Source organism: Bos taurus, chromosome 3 (genome assembly GCF_002263795.3).
Source record: "Bos taurus isolate L1 Dominette 01449 registration number 42190680 breed Hereford chromosome 3, ARS-UCD2.0, whole genome shotgun sequence".
Taxonomy (NCBI): Eukaryota; Metazoa; Chordata; class Mammalia; order Artiodactyla; family Bovidae; genus Bos; species Bos taurus.
This window is the reverse complement of record NC_037330.1, coordinates 80,327,541-80,347,709: the sequence shown is the minus strand read 5'-3', so window position 1 is coordinate 80,347,709 and position 20,169 is coordinate 80,327,541. Positions and strand designations below refer to the sequence as shown.

General features: G+C 41.8%; 1 long non-coding RNA gene and 1 other non-coding gene across 2 annotated transcripts; both read right to left on the bottom strand.

The window, feature by feature from the left end:
• Nucleotides 1-335: 335 nt before the first annotated feature.
• LOC132344975 (uncharacterized) lies at nt 336-20,033 on the bottom strand. The gene is made up of 2 exons (XR_009494075.1): nt 16,284-20,033; nt 336-12,369 (listed from the first exon to the last, which is right to left on the bottom strand). It is a non-coding gene; the product is annotated as an uncharacterized lncRNA (long non-coding RNA).
• MIR101-1 (microRNA mir-101-1) lies at nt 12,192-12,274 on the bottom strand. The gene has a single exon (NR_031123.1). It is a non-coding gene; the product is annotated as a microRNA mir-101-1 (primary transcript).
• Nucleotides 20,034-20,169: the final 136 nt, after the last annotated feature.

Genomic DNA, 20,169 nt, shown 5'->3' with positions numbered 1-20,169 from the left:
GAGCACTACATACTATATATACAGTATATACCAAGCCTGGTTCTACTAGCTGGGGACTTCTATCATTGAGCTCAAGAGACACACCGCCTGCATGGAAATTACATCCTAGTGGGGGAGAAGTAGCAATAAGTAAAGAAAGTTGAAGTATGCTAGTGAGCAGACTATGCAAAAGCAGTACATGAAAATAAGCCAGGAATTCCCTGTGGTCTAGTGGTTAGGACTCCATGCTTCCCCTGGGGCCTGGGTTTGATCTCTGGTTGGGGTATTAAGATCCTGCAAACCTTGCAGCCCACAAAAATGTTATTAAAAAAAAAACTATGCACCAATATAAAATATAGAGATTTTAAAAAACATTTCTTTTTATTTTAAAATTTAAAAAACAAAAGAAAGCAGACATAGGGATACGGAGAAGGAGGTGGTTTCTGTTAAAGGATTAAGTAAGAGAATGAGGGTAAAAATTACTGCATGGACAGGTGATGCAGAAAGTCTTTAATCAATGTTAGCTTTTTATTACCATGGGGGCTTCTGAATTCTCAGGACTCAGAATTACATGTGCATCATTCCACTCCTGAATTATTGAATAGGTAATGTGTATTCAAAATCAAAACCAAAAGGTCCCAACAGTGTTTACAGGTAGAAGAAAGGAATCAATGAAAATATTATGACTTTGGGGTTCTAGCACTGCCTCACTTGTACAAGGATGCTGATATGAATCTGCAGTAAATATAAGGATGCAGAAGCTGAGGCTTGAACAAGTTAACTCAGGTAAGTGACCACATTTTTCTAAGCCTTAGTTCCCCTGCCCCCGCCCCCATTTGACCAGGGCTGTTGGAACAGTTAGCATGTAAACACTAACTGAATACATATGCAGAACATAATACATATGTAGAATACTGGGCACACAGCAGGTACAGTTAGCTTACATTATTACCACTGTCCAAACTCATTTGAATTTTCAGAGATTTTCAGTGTGTTCACAATGAAAAAAACAAAGCATGTTCCTCAGGAGGGAACATTCCACAATCGTGTGTTGCGAGGAGTTGGACGAAGGTCACTTGTTATGAGCACAAACCAGGGAAACATAAGGAAGTGTTCAACTGATTAAATGCTCAGTACAGGGCTCAGCCTTGCTAACTCCTTGGCTCAGTCTTCAGGATTCCAGAAGATGCAAACAAAGACACACTGATTCACTCAAAACAGTTCTTCGTACAAATCTGAGGATGTAGCCAAAAATCAGTCCATCAGGATTTATGAAGTGTGCTCCCTCCACAGAGCCTGCAAGTCGAGGAGATCCACAAGCTCCCTTTAATCGGCCCTCTCTTCCCAGAGACCGCTGCAGCACCGTCCTTCTGCTGTTACCACTCTGATGGAGAGTCTTGGGAAATGAGAATTTAATTTGTTCTGTGCTGAACTTTTTCTCATGGGGCAACTTTACAAGGAACGAGCTCTCTCTGCTCTCCCAGAGGGGAAAAGCGTCCCCATCAGTCCCACTTCCTCAAGTTCTGAAATAAATGAAAGCTTTGGGGTATTAATTGACAACAGGGCCTTTTCTGCTAGTCACCCCAAGATAAGGGCAGCTGTTTCTAGAATCGAAGTCCCTCGTTAACTGTAGATATCACAGTAACCCGCCTCTCTGCTGTTAGGGGGCTTGTGTCCAGCAATCTGCCCCTTCCAGAGGTAACTATGACCACCTGGCACTTCAAAATGACTACAGATGCCTCAAGGGACAAAGCTTGTTGGCTTGGCTGGGTCTAAGTCAGTGCTTCTCAAACTATCCATGGTGGAGAACCACGTTTGACCTTATTTCTAATCCATCATGGACTAATACTTTCATAAAACACAATGAAAATGAATTGCTAGAAAATTGTTTATTAAAGACATAAAATGCAAGCCAATGCTTTTATTACTAGAGTAATCAGACCTAAAGTTACTCTGTCAAATTGCTATAAAAACTTTAAATGTTAACTCACCATTTCTGTATCTGGTCTAGTCACTGTTCAACCATGAACATTTACTTGAAACAAAACACAATACCAACCAACCCCTTTTCCCTATGAAATAAGATGATGTATTTAACACAGTGGTTGGCACATAGTAATTGCTCACTGAATATTAGCTATTACTTTCGCTATTCTCTCTAGGCTGGTGAGAAGAAGGGGAAACATTACCCAAGAGACTGAGATGCACATTCGAATTCCTCCTCTTTTCCTACTGACCCTGGACAAGTGTCTTCACCATTCTGGGCTTTAGTTTCCAAAATTTGCAATACATAGTGAGATGATCTAGAATCTCACATCTTGACCAACAACTTATGAACTGAACTGAAACCCAGATAGAAAAAAAAATTGGGGTCCCAGTACACACTCATAAGGGCTTCCCAGGTGGCTCAGTGGTAAAGAATCTGCCTGCCAATGCAGGAGACTCAGGCTCAATCCCTGGTCCAAGAAGATCCCATAGAGAAGGAAACAGCAACTCACTCCAATATTCTTGCCTGGAAACTCCATGGACAGAGAAGCCTGGTGGGCTACTGTCCATGGGGTTGCAGAGTCAGACACGACTTAGTGACGGAACACCCCTCCACACTCACAAACATACACTGAAGCAGGCAACGGCAAGGTTTCATGGAGTAATATTACTTTACCACAAGCTATGCACTGCTATTTTCTATTGTTTTATATTTATTGATTTTAAATAATTTTTAAAGATTATTTTAAAAATCTTTATTGAATTTGTTACAACATTGTTTGTTATGTGCTTTTTGGCCTCGAGGCATGTGGGACCTTAGCTCTCTGACCAGGGATCAAACTTGTATCCGCTGCACTGGAAGGCAAAGTATTAACCACTGAACAACTAGGGAAGTCCCTCGTTTTATTTTTTAAATGCTGGTCAACACACATTTCTCCAGTACTCTTGCCTGGAAAAGCCCATGGACCAAGGAGCCTGGTTGGCTGCAGTCCATGGGGTCTCGAAGAGTCAGACATGACTGAGAGACTTCACTTTCACTTTCATGCATTGGAGAAGGAAATGGCAACCCACTCCAGTGTTCTTGCCTGGAGAATCCCAGGGATGGGAAGCCTGGTGGGCTGCTGTCTATGGGGTCGCACAGAGTCAGACACGACTGAAGCAACTTAGCAGCAGCAGCATCAACACACATTTAATCGATTTCAAACCCACGGTGTTTGAAAAATGGTGGAGTAAATGAGCTCCTGGGTTCCTATCCTCAACAGTACACTGATTGGGCTAACAACTAGGAAGAAGGTCCCTGTCAGTCTATGACTTGGTCTATAGGTAGGATGAGTACGCTTAAAGGCAGGTGCATCTGCAAGTTTTTGTTTTTTAAGCCAGCTGGTTCTGCACTGAGATATTCTTAGTCAATCTATCAGGCACAAAGAAGAACGGTCAAAGATGTGGACTCATACCACTGGGTAATTACTTAACATACTGGTAACACGGAGTTAACTTCCATCTACCCTCATGCTCGGCACCTTCAGGCAAATGTGCTAGGAGGTGGGTTACTGGGAAATGTCCTTACTGGATTCTGCTTTTTGGAGAAGAGAGAGGAGACAGTAGTGGGAGCTAACAGGCTGTTGGAAGTGTTAGGACTGAACTAATATACCCAACTCCTTCAACATGGTATAAGTGGCAGTGAGGGGGCTTATTAGGGAAAGAAATATCAACATGCAAACTTCTATCTAAAGGGGCACTTTATAGCCCTTTCATCCTTTTAATGAATAATTTTAACTATTTTGATTTTCAAATCAGTGAACATGAAACTTTTATGTCCAGTATCTTCCACTTTTGTGCTCTGAAAACCTCCCCCTTCCTTGTGAGTAGTAAGGGCCTCAAATTAACCTCTTACCAAGTTGAGCCACCAAGCATTTCATTTTGATGAAGATTTCAATAATCAGTACAAAGCTCTGTACCTTCTCCAGCTAAGGGGAGGCCTAAAGCTCCAGGGGGTGGGCTGGAAGAGTCAGCCCACTACCTTCCCATGCCCCGGCCTCACCTCTTCTCCTTGAGCTTCCTTTCTTGGTTGGTTCCTTTCATGACTCCTGACAGTGAACCTGAGAGCAGGTTCTGCTCAAATGACATCTTTCCAATAAGCTCTGCATCAAATGGGGCTCAGAAGTTTCAGAAAGGGTTCCCACATGGACCACCCCACCTTGCTGGGGGTGGGTTTTCTGACTGGCCAGAAGCTTATCCTTTGGGATACCATCCACAGCCTGGTTCACTCCTGGGACCCACTCATAGGATGTGGGGGTGGCTCTCCTGCAGGGCATTAGCCAGAAAACGTAAGTCCCAAGCTGCCTTCTTTATTTTGGTTGCACTGGATTTTCACTACGGTGTGAGGGCCTTCTCTAGTTGCAGCATGCAGGTTTCTCTAGTTATGGTGCTCAGGGTCAGTTGCCCTACAGATGTGGGATCCTAGTTCCCTGACAAGGGACTGAAACCCACATCCCTTGCATTGAAAGGCAGATTCTTAACCCCTGGATCACCAGAGGTCTTCCCAGCCACAACAGACTCACGTGCACTGATCATGGAGTCCAAGAAATTCACACCCTTGTGCCACCCAGTTTGCATCTCTCCTTTCCTCCTCCTCCCCCCACCCCTTCTCTCAGCTTTGCAGAGTCTGGGTGTGGGGAGCTCTTTATGGCACAGCTGGTGGCTCACCAACTTTCAGACAAAAGATGAGCTCCAAGGGCAACTCTGCTCTGAACGAGGCTCTCTCCCGCTCCTGGTCCTCTGTTTACAGGGATGGGTGTGAGCGATCAGGGCCATCTGAGAGCCGCTTCTGTCAAATGGCACCTTAAAGTTTCACAGAAAAATGCTTGTCACAGAGCTGCAGTTCTCTGTTCACAGAAAAGTGGGGATTTTAAACACGTTTTTAACTGTGGACTCTTCTCACTCACTCTTAGAAAACAGGAAGGACCCCACTTGGCAAATCATACCACATTAGGTTTCTACTGAGTCACATAGCAGGTTCTGGGCCAGGCACTGTGAACACAGCAATAGATACAGCCATGGTCCCTGCCCTCAAGGAACTCACAATCTAATGACATGTAACACACACACACACACATACCCTACATGTGCATTTATGTAGTTCAGCTCTAACAAGTACACTGAAAGAAACATACAGAGTGCCACAGGACTGGACACAGATGGGACTGTCAGGAAGGGTTCTCTGAGGAATTAACTAATCAGAGACTAAAGGACAAAAGATAACCAGGTGAAGTGAATGGTAAGGGTGCCTCAGGCAGAAGGAAATGTACCACGGTTGGAAAGAAGCTTGATTCCCCAGACAAAGGATGGGCCAGTCAACTGGGTACAAGACATGGGACCAGAGAGGTAGGTGGAAACCAATTTATATATAAGGAATTCAAGCTGAGAATGTTCCAGGCACACACTCTCATACTTGGCATTCCCTTCCAATAGGAATCTTCAGTAACGGAGCTTGCTAAGGCCAACAGTCTTGATTTCAACAGCATCAAGGAAGCCACTGGAGGAATTTAAAACATGTCATGATCAAATTTTTTTTAAAGAGGCCATTATAGGTAACAGCAGCCATAGTGGATGGGGGAAGGTGCTGTGACATATGCTGGCTTCCTTTTCAAAGGCTCATTTACTAATCTACACTCGAGCAAAGAAGGTAGGATTAATATCTATTAGCTTAGTTTCTCACAGTTTTGTTCTAGATTCATACCCCTACTCTACTACTTACTAGCTTTGTGTGCTGAAGATCTTCTGTGAGCTTCCTCAGGTTCTTCAAATATGAAAAGTGGAGAACTCTTTTACTTTGAAGATTTGAATCCGGATGAAACTGGAGCCTTGGTATACGCACATTCAACATACACTGACTCATCCTAAGCAAATAATCCTGACAACTTTAAAAAAAGGAAGTCCTCTTCTAGCCTATTAGACCTAATTACTTACACAAAGTTCTATATATATAAACCATACAAGACTGCTTAAAATGCATTTACTAAAATGTGGCAAATTTTATAGTATTAATTTTGCAGGAACCAGTGAATGATAAAAAATGAGGAAGATTTATGTTGACATAATTCTATACATTATGTAGTAGACATGCTAATTAGATGCCCATGATGCCCTCCCCATATAAAGGGTGTTTATATTCCCAATGACATAACTTCCCAGAAATCTAGTGTATCAATCTAACTTTGAGAATGTCTGCCTTCCCAGAGGATCTAAACCTCTGTATTAAAAATACTGTGATAGCTGGAAAGGTGTCAGCAATGTACCCCTGCATCTCAGTCTGATGCCGATGACAGACACTGAGAGCAGACCACAGGTAGACATGACAGGCGGTTACAGCATCCCTTTCTGTGGAACACTGGGGCTTGGGGCTTCCCTGATAGCTCAGTTGGTAAAGAATCTGCCTGCAATGCAGGAGACCCTGGTTCGATTCCTGGGTTGGGAAGATCCACTGGAGAAGGGATAGGCTACCCACTCCAGTATTCTGGCCTGGAGAATTCCATGAACTGTATGGAGTCCATGGGGTTGCAAAGAGTTGGACATGACTGAGTGGCTTTCACTTTCTTTTCTATGGAACCCAGATGTGGCCTCTAAAGTCTTCTCAGCAAAGTGTTCTAGGCGGTACCCCCACTGACCCTAAGATACTCCTGGTCCAAAGATACTCAAAGTGGGGGGAAAAAAAGCAAGCAATGGGAGTCTAAATAATATGTCTGGAATTTCATTTACAAAGAGACTGGCAGAAAATGAAAATGATTTCTCACCACACTGGATCTGTCCTCTACAGCTTCCCACTTTTCAGCATCACTATCCATCTCCTCATAATCTCATGAAAAATAAAAATACAGTAACAGTCCAAATGCATAAAACAAGGCATCATCAGCTTACTTTAATCCATTTCAATTATGTGAATTGTTTCAATATATATTACATTAGGGGCATTCATTACAATGCAAACCCCCTTCAACCAATTTAAGTATAAGAAACTCCAGTGGAGAATGTTCCAGGCACACACTCTCATACTTGTCGTTCCCTCCCGACAAGAATCTTCACATCATGTTTTGAATATGGAAGAATAAAACAAAGTGGTTTTTGATGTCTCTATTACTCCTGTAATTGCTGAATTAAAAACCTGTGTAGTAAAAGACTCTTACGGTAATGGTGAAAATCAACTCTTTGGTGAGGATTAACTGTAAATATGAATCCAGTGTTATAAGGGAGCAATTTTTCGGGGGGAAAAAACTCTGCATGAAATATAACACAAGAATCTTGCTGCCTCAATAAACAATTGATTTGGAAGAAGTCAGTTTAATGGTAGTACAACAGATGTGCGGTGCCTTTACAGTTGGTTGGTTATTCAGAGAAGCTCAGAATGGATTATATGAGGCACAGCAAAATACCTGAAACTGGCATGGCAGAGGTAAGAGCTAACTCTCTGCTCCAACTTTGGATGATATAATCAAGGGTTGGGGTCTACACTGGATCTGGTGGAGGCCATTCTTACCATCAAAATCTGATTTCCAGAGCATGAATCCAAGTGAGAGCTTTGTGAGGATGTGGATGCAGTCCACAAATGATGCCTTTTACTGAAGGCTAATAACACATGCAATCACTTAGGGAAGGGTTTTACTGTCTACTTTTAGTCTCTTATGATTTTACTTCTCTTATTTTCAAATTTAAACACATAATAACAAATAGGAAAAATATTTCATGATGGAAAGCAAGCTATAGAATGCTCCTTTTAATCAGGCTAAGAAGAGCTGAATGACAAGTCCAGTTAGGATTTTATTAAAACTTTATTTTAAAATATTAACTCTATTCTTTTCAGACACTACTTCTACATCTTGAGAATAAGAAATAATGCCTAAATGTTTCTTTGGTCATCAAAATGATCATACACACACACACAAAATGCATACAATACAAACTATAAACACACACATAAAATTTCATCTTTACCATGACTCCAAAGCAGACGACAACTGAGGCAACTGGAGCACAGAAAGATCCGGTGAATGCCACTGCTGGGCGTACACCGTGAGGAAACCAGACTTTAGAGAGACACGTGTACCCCAGTGTTCACTGCAGCATTATTTACAATAGCTAGGACATGGAAGCAACCTGGATGTCCGTTGGCAGATGAATGGATAGGTTGTGGTATATACACACAATGGAACATTACTCAGTTATAAAAAGGAACGCATCTGAGTCAGTTCTAATGAGGTAGATGAACCTGAAGCCTATTACACAGAGTGAAGTAGGTCAGAAAGATAAATACTGTGTATTAATGCATATATATGGAATTTGCAAAGATGATACTGATGATCCTACATGCAGGGCAATAAAGGAGAGACAGATGTAGAGAACAGACTTTTGGACTCAGTGGGAGAAGACGAGGGTGGGATGAGAGAATAGCACTGAAACACGTACATTAACATATGTAACATACATGACTAGTGCAAGTTCGATGCATGAAGCAAAGTACCCAAAGCTGGTGGTCTGGGACAATCCAGAGGGATAGGGTGCAGAGGGAACTGGAAGGGGTTCAGGATGGGGCGGGCGGTGACACATGTATACCTATGACCAATTCATGTTGATGTATGGCAAAAACCGTCACATTATTATAATTATCCTCCTATAATTAAATTTTAAAAAGTGATCTGAAGTAGACAGTGACAATGGTTATATGAATTTATGAATATACTAAAAACCACTTCATTGTATACTTTAATGGTGGATTTTATGGCATATGAATTTCATTTCAATAAGTATATTTTCCTGAGTCTGGGTGAACTCCGGGAGTTGGTGATGGACAGGGAGGCCTGGCGTGCTGCGATTCATGGGGCTGCAAAGAGTCGGACACGACTGAGCGACTGAACTAAACTCAACTGAAAAGAACTGAAACGTAAAAAAGAGAAAAAAGAAAAGGTGTGGTGAGTTGCTCAATTTCACCAGAAAAGACATAAAAGCCAGCAAGAGGTGCACCCTCATCTGCCTACTTGCTGAGGCCTTTTTCTCACTCTGCTTTCAGCACTCTGTTATACTTCCTTTTCTTTATATTTTACAAAATTTTAAAGCTATGCTATGTCAGAAACTCTGGAAATATGTCTAACAGTCTACAGATTAGAGAACTTTAAATGCATAAAGACATGGGAATTACATTTTAATTGCTTATTTGAAACAGCAATTATCTTCACACTGAAGACTGTCTAAAGAAGAAAGCAATCAACTCAGTCCTGTCATTGGCTGCAACAGTGCTATTACGTAGGCTTTTTTTTTTTTTTTTGGTGGTGGTGGTGGTAAAACTGACATAAAATTTACCATTTTAGCCATTTTAATGTGTACAGTTCTGTAGTATTAATAAGTGCATTCACATTGTGCAACCACCACCATTCATCTCAGAATTTCTTCATTTTCCCCAGTAACTCCGTTAAACATAAATTTCCCATTTGCCCCTTCCTCCAGGCCCAGGCAACCATCATTTCCCTGGCTTTATGAATCTGACTGCTCTAGGAATCTCACGTAAGAAGAGCCATACCCTATTTGTCCTTCGGGGTCTGGCTCATTTCACGTAGCTACCATCAAGGCTCACCCATGTTGTAAGTGTCAGAACCTCCTTCCTTAATAACATTGAATAATATTCTGTTGTACATACACACATTTTACTTATCCATATGTTCGTCAACAAACACTTGGGTTGCCTCTACCTTTTGGCGATTGTGCATGCTGCTGTGAACACAGGTGCAAAAATGTCTGATTCCATTCATTTGGGTGCATAACTGGAAGCAGAAATGCTGCATCATACGCTACTTCTATGTGTAATTCCAGGGTTCCCATTCTCACACCTCAACTGAAGAATACAATGAAAACACCAACCAAACACACTTTGTATCTATGTTTCAAATAAAGCAGCAGAAAAACACCATTAGACTTCTCTTGCATCACTTCTTGCCTAACCTGTTGGGAACACCCTGCATCTATGAACTGCCCCTAAATGCCAAGGACTTCTCGGGTAGGCCCTCTGTAGTTCACATCTCAGGCTGAGCTCAGGCTTTCCTGTTGACAGGAAATAGGACCCAGTAAGGTTCAGTCTGTAGAAATGCAGGAGTGATTCCAAACTACACCCAACACTCAGCTCCGTAACAGCCCATGGGTGTGGACCCTGGGGTCAAGGTCCGCTAAGTATAAAATCTGAATTTTTCTAAAACCAGTAATGGGAAAACAGGAAGATCAAGGAAGGTGGTGAAATCCCCACTAAGGCCAATGATTGCACAACACATCACTCCCTGAAGCACTTTTTTCCACCTGCTATAACACTAAAAATTGGGAGTGCTTTGTTACTTGAGAATTCACCAATCCCAGAACTTTCCTTTCTTAGAAGTTCTTCCAGGGTTTCTGTCAGAAATTCCTTTTCTGTTTAAGGGAGCAGGACACTCCAAGGAATTTCAGAACTGGTAGTATAACACACAATCGGGCAGAACTGTCCCTCCCTGTAACTAATCAAAACCACAGTCAGTGTGCAGTCTGAAGAAACCCTGAGTGTATGCAGACGTGGAGGTCGAGGGTCAGACGGTGGTCAATGCCACATGGAAAGCAATTCAGGGTCAATCAGGTGTGGCTCAAGGGGTTCCTCCAAAAACAGCGCCTCTGGTTGGGGAAGAGGAGGGTCAGAGGACTGTGTGGACCAGCAAAGGAGCATGGTGACCAGCAATGTCTGACTGTAGGGTGGGCAGGAAATGGAAGCTCTTAGGCCTCTCTACTCGCTCCCAGTCACCTTTCTTCTAGCCTCTGTCCCACTGAAGGACTTGATAATAAAACAGGCTTAAGACATCAACTTGGCTATGCTGCATACTGGGTAGTTTCTGTACATTAAAGAGTCACATATATAATTTTTCCTTCCCTGGCTCTTCTTGACCTGTGGTAGCAGGTCTTAACCTCAGCAGACTCTATATTCTCTCTTTGCCCACTGCTTTGGTTTCTATACTAGGCAGTTATCCACGGAGTGGGAAGGTTAACAGGTACAGATGTGAGCCTAGGAAGATATTAAGAGGTTTCTGTTTAGGACACTGAAGCTAAACTACATGAAATTACCTGAGCCTTACAACAGACTATGACGTAACTAACACATAATCAGGTCATGTACTCTGATCCTTGTCTGCTGCTGTTCCACGTGTACAGCTTCCTTGAGAGTCTTCAGGGAGAGGGATATGAGAAAATCTAGGTTCTCCAATAACCCCACCTCGCACCCCAGAAGTACTCCAGGATCCAGGCTGAAGATGTGAGCTCTGTTCAATGTCCTAGTCTTTTGTGCCCACCCGACGCTGGGCTGATATTCAGACCTTCACAGCCCTGAAACTGACATATTCTAGATGACACTGCAGGGTACTCCTTAATTATTTGATATAAGTAAAATTATTTACATTTTATTTTCATGTAAAGATGACAGCAGAGGCTTCCCAGGTGGCTCAGTGGTAAAGAATCCACCTGCCAATACAAGAGATTGGCAGGAGACAGGAGTTTGATCCCTGGGTCAGGAAGATTCCTCTGAAGTAGGAAATGGCAACTCCAGTACTTTTGCCTGGAAAATTCCATGGTCAGAGGAGCCTAGCAGGCTACAGTCCAAAGGGTTGCAGAGAGTCAGGCATGACTGAGCACACACGCCCACAAACGCAAAGGTGACAGCAGCCATAACATGCGCGTTCAACACGTATTTTCTGAATCAGAGTAGATCTTAAAAATTCCTTAAAGACAAAGATGGGATTTTATTCATGCTATAATGTGAATACCATTCAACACGTAGGACTTTTTTCTCCGTTTAAGCTAAATTTCATTTTGAACATCCAATACTGACGACATCAAGCTAATTTGATTAGGTAACTTTTATGTCTATAAAAGTGGCACAAATGTCTCTGATACTAATCCACACTCAGCACTTACCTAGCATCAGTCTCTTAAATGTTCCAGAGATCTTAATGATATGTCCAATCAGTACCACAGAACAGACTACTACCCAACTCCTCCTCAGCCTCGTATCATGAAACAAGGCAAAGACAGATGGACTACCCCCTGGCTCTAGGGAAGGACCAATGCAGGGACAGGGTAGCGGGCTTCTGGGTCCCGCCACTGTTTCACAGGCCATCCTTCGTCTTCTGTCTTCCTCCCCAGGCACGGTGCGGCTCTTCTGATGGAAGGCAAGATGGCTGCCATCCTTCAGTTATCACAGTACTGTACCTTTAGAATGGACAGCATCAGCACTGTGATAACTGAGCCAGGGCAGCCTGTCAGTCTCTGCGTCGGCCGGCAGCATCCTTTCCGGGTGGCTGCAGGACTCCCTCTGAAGGCTCCCCAGGAAGTGAAGGACTAAAAGATCCCCTTCTGGAAGGTGGGGAAGCAGAAGAAAAAACAGGGTCACAGCCCAGTAACTGGTGAGGCTGAAATAGTAAAAGGGCCGGCTAAATTATATTAAGATGAATGATGAACATGTGATTTATACATATTAATAATGAACAACCACGAATACATCAAACATGCTTTCTGGCTCTATGTGACAGCGTTACCTCTACTGAGCATGGATTCACTGATTCCATTTTCCTGACCTCAATCATTCATGCAATAAAAACTTACTGAAGGTCTACTATGTTTCCAGACATCTTCTGGATGTCCAGGAATTGAAGGTAAATAAGAAACAGTCCTTACCCTCAAAGTGCTCATAATCCAACATGGCAATAATACTTCACATCTATTGAACATGTAGTAATTTTCTATGTGCATTCTGCTTTGGTTTTCACAAGAACCCTATGGGATTGTCAATGAATCACTCATTAATTCATCACAAAAGGATTCTGGAATAGGTTAGACTTCATTACCCCATTTTACAGAAAGAGAATAAAAACCTAAGAGAGGTTAGGGACTTCCCTAGCAGTCAAGTAGTTAAGAATGGGCACATTCATTGCAGGGAGCACAGGTTCAATCCTCAGTCAGGAAACTTAAGATCTCACATGCTGTGCAAGAAAGCCAAAAAAGAAAAAAAAAAAAACCCGAAAACTGAAGAGAGGTTAGGTGATTTACCTGATCACACCACTGGTTACACTGAACCTGAGTTCAAACCCATGTCAAACGATGGAAGCTGGTGCTTTTTTCTCTGCCCTAACCCAGCCATTCAACTCCATCAAGTGGGTGTTCAGTTTACACAATTTACGCAAACAGAAAGATTCTGAAAACGTCTACTTTCAGGTTAAAATTTTTAGTTTTCTCAGTGTCTCAGGTCATGAAGCAGGAGCTTGTGGGAGTTTATGATTTAAGAAGAAATACGCATCAGCCCCCCACCCCCTCCCGCAGAAAGACTTCTATTGTTCTTGCTTTGAGTGCTAAGAATGTACTCAAATTGATGACACTAATGATTACATATTTATATCACACCTACAGGGTGTTTTTCACTATAGTTAATGTCAATTCTACAGTTATGGTGAAAGATTGCTAACATCCTTTGGAATGCCTTCTAAAAAAATCAACATATACACATCACTTGCTTTGAAACTACCTATTACCTTTAAGACGTACCCTGAAGTCATCTTCAGGGATGATGTATTTTTAATAAGAAGTACAAAAAGATTCTCAAACTGGAATTCAAGCTTCAGAATAGTCAACTCATTAAAGCCATGATTCACTCATTTTTTTTCCATGTCAGTCATTAAGTTCTCAAGTTATTTCACTATGAGTGGAACTTGACAGATGTTTGAAAAATAACTGTGTTTTCAATTAGGCATTTGCTTGGTTTCAAAGACTCCATTATATGCAAATTAGATATCAGCACTGTACTTCAAATAAGTCAAAGAGATGAATCAACTCTTTAGATCAGCAGAGGTCAGAAAACAGTAGAGTACAGTGAGCCAGTTCAACTGCTAACTTTATACACTATGAAACCGACTATATTTTCAGAAAAGGAATATCCAATGAAATAATCCACCTGCATACAAATTAAAACAACTCTCTAAAGTGCAGAAATATCTAAAAGTTAAAGAAGTCATTGCCTAGGTCTTAGCCAGCTGACGCAATACAGAGTTGAAACAGGAGAGGGCAACGAAGATTAAAAAAAAAAACCTGGATTCCCTTACCCTAAGGTTACTGGAAATAGTTGCATATTTTCACCCAAATTATAAATATCTGTTACATGAACAAAAATATTGTGATTATTTGAGAATAAAATTTTAGATAGCTGATACATCAAAGAAGATAAAAAGATTACCACCTAATATTTCCCAGCCACAGTTCTGGTGCTGTCGGCTTTGGAAAACATGAATACTTCCTCTGAGATACTGGAGGGTAGGTAAAGATGGGAACGCACAAATAACTCTGATATACTTAGTAGTTACTGGACCATTCTTTGCAAACAGAGTGGTAGTGCAACTGAAAGTCTAAATATGAAGTCGACAAGTATAAACTTAAAAGTCTATAACGGACTGCAAAGTTGAAATTCACTCTATTAGTCATGACCAAAAATTAGACAACTAAAGATTTTTGGTGCAAAAAGTAAAGAGTATTTCCTATTTCCTTATTTTTCCTCTCATTTCTTTTTCACCTAAATTGGGTGGAAGGGGCAGGGATACAGCAGGGAGCCAAGGGATCAAATAATAATAAAAAGCAAACTACCATTAAACTGTGAATCATTAAATTAATATTTTCTCAGAATAATTCTAAAGCAGTTTCAAGGAAGCAAAAGTATGAGTTTTCAAAATTGTATTTTATAAATACTAATAAACACTTAAAAATGTTTTATTTCTCTTGGAAGTTATTTCTTCTACATGTGCATTTAAAAAAGCTAAATCTACCAAAAACATTTGTCAATAGATACTTCTTTAAAAAAATTGAATTATTTTAATTTTAAAACAAGTGATGGCAGGTGCTCATGTTACAGTACAGAAGTTTACTGCACAGTAAGAGGGAGAAAGGAAAAGTAAAACGCGTTCCCCCAAAGATCAACCTGGTTTTAAACTCAGTTCTTCTATGCTGAAAATGATACAACTGAGAACAATTTCTTCATGATGAATGCACCATTACCATCTAGAAAGTACTACTGGCAAACTGGTATACTAAAAACACGGTTTTAGACCTCACGGAACACAAAAAATATGTCATGTCTCATATCAACGGAATGAAAATGAAAACACGATGATTTTGAACTTTTAAGTATCTGATTATATATTAAATAAGTGAAGGTACCATGAAACGAGCTGCTGGCATGCAAAATATTTGACAATACTTAAAAACTAAAATAGTTCAAATAGATTGCTTAATTTAAATCCACCCGTCTTTTACTGATTGTTTTCCTTCCCCAACTTGAAAACTACCATCCAACTTGGTGACATTACAAAATGTGCAAATTTGACCCAACTGTCAAGATGTAAAAATGTACTGTCAACAGAAGATGCCAAATGTCAACTACTGCTTTGTCTGGAGGAGAGAGAACGTATATTTGTGTTTCATGGCAAAGCTTTGCTGTTAAGAGTGTTTAAAAACTAAAGTGGTGTCAAGATTAGTAGGAAACCTGGAATGAGGAGGCTACATATTTTTTTTTCTTTCTTTAGGAGAAATAAATCAGCTAAAACGTCAAGGAAAAGCCAAGGACAACTGCCTGGTGCCAAGTCAGCCCCAATTCTCACAGAGAAGCATTAACTGGGACTAATTACAGAGGGGGTGACATTGTTTTAGCCATTCCAAGCACTGGACTCCAAACAGTCACGCTCCATAACCTCAGCAGGTCACGTAGAAAAAAGCTAACACAGAAGCTCTATATTCGGTAATGTTGAGACAGAAAGAGGAATGAAATGATAGGGATTTTAGCCCCCAAAGTTCCAGGAGACTAAGAATCTATAAGCAGCTGGACCATCCTGCTTAATGTTTGATAGAATATAGTATTCTATTCTATGGGTCTTTCCCCTTTACACATGTACTCAGCATACACACTTGTAGTCCAACTATCAACTTAATTCACTTTTGGATTTTGCTTAAGATTTAATTTTTGCCCCAGATTTTGGATTTCAGTCTGCTCACAAGTCAGCTTTACTTCATTTCACCTTTGTTATCATATTTTTTTAGAATAACTAGTTAGAAATATACCAGCTAACTTCAACATGATCCACCCCTAGCTAACCATCTCTAAAAACTCTGGTCATCTTCTATTAATCTGTGATTTAGCAGATTCAGCACTGCATTTAGCAATGCTGGGTCTTACTTCTCAAATTCCCGTAACTGACAGCTGAAGGGGGGCCATACCAAAGGCATGCACTGACCTCCACTTCTAGAGCCTTGGGCTGGTGCGGAAACACAAGCACAGTCCTCTCCTGCAGAGTCCACCACTCAGAGCTTCTATTCCTACATCTGGAAAAGGAACACATTTCTACTTGTAACACACGGAAAAGGAACACGTTTCTACTTGTGACACAGGGGTACTGCACTCATTATGACGTGCTGGATCTTAAACTGTGATTTACTTTGGTTCTGTTTACATCTGATTTCCTCAAGTCTACCGTCCTGTTCCTGAAGTCAGAGACTGTTCTCTTCATGTCCCTTCACAAAATTAATCACAGTCCTTCCCACAAAGTGCAAGCTCAACAAATACTTGACTGATTCATGGACAAACTTCTTCATTTTTCAGGGATTCTCTAAATAGGTTATCAACAAAAGTATATACTGAACTCCTCGGTCTATATGTCAACAGGCAAGGTACTTGAAAGTTTGTCATCTGTAAAATGAGGGGATAGTACTAAACGCCCAAGTCCCTTGCAGTGTCTTTACTGAACCTCAATAGATAAAACCAAACTCCAAAGATATCAACATTCCATTCAGGTCAACATTATACTTTTTTTGAGAAAAGGGGTCAGCAACTTTGTGAGCTTGATTCCCACCAGTGGAGCTATGATGCGGGGGCAGAAAGTAAAAGCAGAGAAAGAGAAAATTTTTAAAAAGTGCGTGGCATCACTAAGATGTCACCAGGTGTCACAACTGTAGCACCGAGTGCCACACATGCTTCCCTGGTATAGTTTTGTATTCCCAGAAACCTTTTACAAAAGCAGGTCTGGCCCAATATGTGGGTCTCTACATTTTCTCATGATACCCCTAACCAGCGCTTCCAATACCCTGGACATTTTTACAGACCTTCCTGAGCGGGGCATGCCTCCTGCAGAGAAATCTGCAGGGCCGCCACTATTATACTGTACTTGTACTATTTAACACTTTCTTGTACTATAATAGTAACTCTTGGGGGTCCCCAAATCCACATGAAAAATAGCAGGGCAAAGTAAATGGTTGACTAACATGAAATAACTGTATTTCCTGCAGTCACCTCTTTGGAAATTAAAACCAAGAAAAAAAGGAGTGATATCATGGACCAGTGCTGTCCCAGATAAGCAAAAAGCAAGTCATGTTTGCAACCTTAGATACTCCAGTAGTCACATTAAAAAAAAAAAACTAAAATATAAACAGGTTAAATGACATTAACAACATATTCTCTTAACACAATACACCCAAAGTATTTTCATTGGAACATGTAAACAATATAAACATTATTAATGAGACATTTTACTTTTTTGTACTAAGTCTTAGAAATCCAGGGCATATTTACACTTAACACATCTCAATTCAAACACTAAAATTTCATCAGAAATAATCTGTAGATTTCATAAAATTCACAGCTTAAAAAGTAGACACATACGCCCAACTTCCAAACATAATGAACTTTTCCAAAAAACTGAACACCAATTTTTAATTTAAAAACCAGTTCCTTATCACCCTAGCCAGATTTCAGGTGCTTGACAGCCACACGTAGCTAGTGGCTACTGTACTAATACAGTTACAGAAGATCCTGTCACCTGGATTTTTTAAAATCAGAACCCTTCACCCAGCAAATCACTCTACAGCACTCACTGGTTACTCAAATGATGTCAGGTATTTTCTGCCCTCCTAATCTTTAAGTTGTTAATACGCCAGTGATGATCACTTATTAAGAAGCCCCTTCTAAAGAATGAACAACTCTTTCAGCTCTGAGAATTCAGGGAAAAATAAAAATGGAAACATCATGATTCAAAGATACCAAGTTAACTTTCAAGGTAAAGGTGGAAAATCCTGCCATCATTATTTCTTTGTCCAGGATATTAGTCACCCTGTAAAAGTTACAGGCCTTGTTTATAGTAAGCCTCTCAACTTCCATACTCACCGCAGCTGTCACTGCATCCTCAGATTCCTTTCCTTCAAGTGTTCCCTCCTACCCCCCACCAACCTCCTCTCTCTCCAGTAAAATCCCTGAAACACATTCTAGGAGCCCCTCTTTAATTCATTCCAAAAAGTACTTGTTACTGTTGACATACTGAAACACATGAATAATTCAATAAATGAATCTCAAACTATTCAATTAATCATTCATCGGCTTAGGTACTCAACTTATCTTGGGAAAAGCTTTTCTGAATACACATGGAAAGTATCGCCAGACCCTTCCCCAAAGGAACCAATTACAAACACTGCAGCTTTCTCTCTGCGTGTCAAAGTTCAGTGTTTCTCCTGCAGCTGACTTAAAAGTTGATCTTCTAAAAGGAGCTGGATTCCTAAGGTAGTTCTATTTTGAGCCTTCTTCCTGTTCTGAAGCTAAAGTTGGAAGGGCTTAGGTGGTGATGTCATGGAAGGGAGACTGCTGGCTTTCATTGAAGGGTCTCCTCCAGCAACTCTGGGGGATGCTCATAAAGGGGACCTAAGGGAGAATGTACACCTCTCATCGCTTTCTCCCCCTCCTTTTTGAGTCCCAGCTATTCATTAGCCAGCAAGAAAACAAGTTCAAATAAGCGTGCAAACATATTTACATATTTTAATTGTTAAGCATCTCAAAAATGGAAAGACTGAGAATGAAAATGTCTCACACGAGGGAAAAGGGGTGACATCTCTTTTTCCACACCTCCATCCCCACCTAAATATCTATCATAGGACTACAGGCAAAAATGGGGAGCAGCTAATAAGAAGAATAAAGAGATTATAAATGCTGGAGGGTTGAAGAGGAAACTGCTGTTGGGGATACTCAGGACAGAAAGAAGACCCCTGGGTCCCTTCTCTTCCACCGTTTCCTCCTCCCTTTTGGAATGGTTAGATTTAGGGCAGGGTGTGCCTTCTGCTTGGGAGGCGTATTTGGCTCCGGAGAACCAAGAGGGGCCAGGGTGGGGCCCAGAGAAAGAGAGCCAGAAACTGGTTACTCAGGCCAGATTCTAGACTAAGCTCTTAGCGAAAGAATAGAGGTGGCAGATTCCATCGTAAGACCCACTGGGGAACGAAGAACGCACACTAAACCCAAGGAGATCACTTCTTTCTGTCTAAACCCAGCAGTTAGTTGCTGGTTGTGAGCTGCAGGTCCAGAGGCAAGAAAAAAATCCCGATACATCTGTAGACAACTTGCAAGGGTGGGTGGGGGGATGGATGTGGCCAGCGCAATCGGCAGGTGAAAGCAGCACTTTCTGGCCAATTCTGGGACAGGAGGGCTGGTTAACAGCTTTGGGAAAGCTGGTCGGTTTTTCAGCTCACCTCTCCTCCAAAGCGAGGAATAAGCACAGGTGTGGTCCTTCTCCAAGAAGGTGGCAGCTGGCCTGCGGGTAGCTGAGGGAAAAGATTCTTCGGAAGGGGTAAGGCAGGGGTTACGCCCATGGGGTCAGCTACGGCCGGGAGCAGGCGATCTTCGCCAAGTCCCCTCCCCCTTCTTGAAAAGCGACCGAGACCGGCATAAATTACAGCCACGCACCCCTCCTTCCCCAATAATGCTTCTAATAAAAGGAACAGCCTCTCATGCCTACACACAAAAAAAACAACTGCAAGCTCTGGTTGATGGAAATAAACAGGTGAGCCCCGAGAGGAAGCGGGAAAAGATCGGGGATGCGAGCACGAACGTGCGGAGAAATCAAGGCTTCCCCGCCCTCCCCGCACACCCCTCCCCTCTCGCCCCGGAGAATCTGCGTGGCAGGTTGTAAGCTAAAAATGCCACTCAGACAGACCCCCTCATCTCCCCGCCCCGCGCCCACTTTCCCTCCTACCCCAGGGTCCGGCGTCCCGGCCTCGTGGTAGCGACCAGTGCCCGCGCCGCGCGGGGCTCACCCTCGCCCCGGACCGCCGCCGCGGGGACTCCGGTCTTCCTCTCTCCTCCCTCCC